Source organism: Cavia porcellus, unplaced genomic scaffold, assembly GCF_034190915.1.
Source record: "Cavia porcellus strain 051 isolate PalLab524CR breed Dunkin Hartley unplaced genomic scaffold, mCavPor4.1 scaffold_4, whole genome shotgun sequence".
Taxonomy (NCBI): domain Eukaryota; kingdom Metazoa; phylum Chordata; class Mammalia; order Rodentia; family Caviidae; genus Cavia; species Cavia porcellus.
The window spans coordinates 104,963,751-104,966,749 of NW_026947487.1; the positions used below are offsets into that span (position 1 = coordinate 104,963,751).

Sequence of the window (2,999 nt, forward strand, 5' to 3'; positions counted from 1 at the left end):
CAGCTGAGGGCCTGGATCCCATGGCCATGTCCTACATGAGTCCAGCTGAACACCTAGAGCCCATAATAGTGCCCTTCACAAGCCTAACTGGAGGCCTAGAGCCCACAACAAGGTCTTGTGCAAATCTGTTTCATGGATCTGTGCTGGGAAGACCCAAAGGTCAGTGTTTTAAGCTAAAAAGCCAGGGGGATGAAGGGTCTGCACTGGAGCCAGGAAGCGATGCTCAGTGTAAGGACCAGAACTCTCCCAAAGAGAACTGCAGCCATTCTCAGCAACAAGGTCCTGAGCTCCTCCCGCGATAACAGCTGTGTTCATATCAGGAACCTAATACCACAAACTCCTCCAGGAGAACCAGCTGCACCCTCTGCCTCTGTAGTTCTTGTCATGTTGATAACAGTCTTCAGCTGGGCCCTCCACACCCAGCACCTCACTGATTCAGTTTGGCTGAGAGAGGAAAAGCTGCATCACAGCTGGACTTGCAAAACTGTTTCTGGTAAAACTCTCCAAGATAGGAAATTCTTTTAGAACCCTAATTGTTGATACTGGGCTCTGAGCAGCACATCCATTGTCTTAAGCGTTTTGGAACATCTGCTGCAGTTGTGCACAGCTAGCTTGAGTGTGTGCTGCATGAGGCTGCAGCGTGCCCCCGTCCCCCGTCCCCCGCCCCCAGCGAGGCTTTTCTCTTCATTACTAAAACATTCTTGCTCAGGGTCAAAAGAACTTCTGCCTCGGGCTGGTGGATGGTATCATCTCTGAAGGATAAGAGAGTCCATGCACCCGCTACCCCAGCCAAGTTTCTTTACCAAGTCACTACGCAGAGCATCAGCATCCTCATCTGCTCCTTTTCCAAGCCGTCACAGGAAGTATCATTTGGTTGGACTCAAAAAGAGATCCCTGGGGAAGTCTCTCAGCATCCTCTATCTCACTGAAACCTCTCCAAAGAGGGAAGTGACTTCATGTCCAAATATCCTACAGCAGTTTTCAATTGTGTAAGAAGGGCACCCTTTGTAAGTTCATGTTCTAGATCTGGCAGGAAGTAGGAGGCCAAAGGAGGCTTGGAGTGACACATACCACCAGATTAAATGCCCTCATCTGATTGGCGAAAGGATTTTTTTCAATGTTGTATAGCACCCCAACAGATATCCTAAGAGAGAATGGCATTGGCTCTTGGAAGCTGACCCAATAGACTTTCAGTTGTATTTATTTTCTCTTCATCATTTCCTTGATCCATTGCACAGACCCAGTGATCATAGATACCGGATAAAAAAATACTTCCTAGAATATTTTGTAGAAAGTCCTTTAAGATGGTTGCTACTATTGAAATAAACGTACATTTTAAGTGTCCTGCGGCTCCGGAATTCTGTCTCCCTTTTAGCTTTCTGTGTGGGATTTCACATGGGCCTGACTTTCTGTGGTTGCCCCTCCTGAGGGGGCCTTTTTGATTAAGAAAGAAAAGCATGTCTGAGACAGATTTAGGCAGATGCTCATCTTCACAAATAGCTTGCAGAGAAACTCCAAAGAACCGTCCTGGTGGAGGAGACGTTAGTGCCTTGGGCGTTACATATGGCAAATGGTGTTCAGATCAGTGCTGGAATCCTGTCCAAAGGCCCAGTTTATGACAGATTTCTTTTTAACAGTCTTTTGACCTGAATTATTTAGTTTCTGGCTTGCAGCCGTGTGGCTGGGCTTCAGGATGAACTGGCACTGCATCTCCCAGGGCAGCTATTCCATGAGGAAGAGCTCGTGAAGCTTGGAAAGGGTGACAGAGCCTTTGACTCTCAGTGTTGGGAATGAGGTGTCTCATTTTAATTCCATAGAGACATTCATGCCTGGTGGGTAGGAACAGTGCTACTTCTTTTCCAGAACTGACCCATAACTGGTAATATCTCTCGGGGCAATTATCCCTAGCATTGGTAATGACACGTTGATAACTTTACTCGCTGTATCTGAATTCATTACTGTTATAGTTTTAGTCTCTGAAAGGCAGAGCCAGTTTCCTGTTTTGGAGAACTGAATGTGGCCACAAACTTCACCATGAGTCAGCCCGAGACAAGGGGTTTCATGGTGCTGGAGTGGCCTTCTTTGTCCACTTGATACACACAGCTTACTGTTACTGTATATTTGATTTTGACCTCACCAAGCCGGTCACTGAACAAGAAAAGATGCTGCTTCTGCCTCTTCAGGCCCATTTTGAGTTCTACCCTGCTTGCAACAAGCAGAGTCTTCCTGCTGCACATAAATGATGACAGAAACACACAATGTCAACACTAGCGGAAGGACTCCCTCTGGTGCAAGGCCGGTTTTGGAGGGCTTTATCCAGGATAAGGGGTGGAGCGCTCCTCCTCCTTTCTGCTAGTGTTTTCATTGTCTTCTTGGTGACCAGGAAAGAGGAGTGAGGTTCTGTCGTCTTAGAACCTCCTGCCGAGTGGATGTCATTTTGGTGATGAAAATCTGCAAGTCAGTCTGAGTTCAGGAGGAGGCTACCTGGTCGTGTCCACCAGAGGGATGAAGACCAGCTAGCTAAAGTTGCATTGCCATATCAGGAGGGTGACGCGCCTCCCACTCTGGGCTACCTGTTGTACACTAAGAGGTAGTGCGGTGCGATTGCCAAACCCGGATGGACTTCCAAAGGCTTGTGTGAGGTTTCTCTTTGCTATGCATCTGTCCGGTTGTCCTTGCAATGGTACAGGAATATACCTCCTCGCCCTGTTGGGAGGGGAAGAGGGTAAAGACAACAGGTTCATGTTGGACCATGAATTCTGTCTCCATCTCACATATTTTGTCATCTTGGGTTGGAGTTCAACTTTTTTTTTTATCATATTGAACTCCAGGTTAATGTGCCGGGGTGGGATGGTGTGAGGCTGGGCGTTGGAGGTGTTGACCGACTCGCAGTGCAGGGATGCCCTGGGTGTGCGGTGGGGGAATATTGCTCCACAACTCTGGCCTCTGGGCAGTTGGACCATTTCTTTCCCCCTTGTCATTCTTGCCTGTGACTCCTC

At 47.9% G+C, this 2,999-nt stretch overlaps 1 pseudogene; it reads right to left on the reverse strand.

Moving 5' to 3' along the window:
* Positions 1–607: 607 nt before the first annotated feature.
* On the reverse strand, positions 608–2,189 carry LOC100719051 (rho GTPase-activating protein 20-like; annotated as a pseudogene).
* Positions 2,190–2,999: the final 810 nt, after the last annotated feature.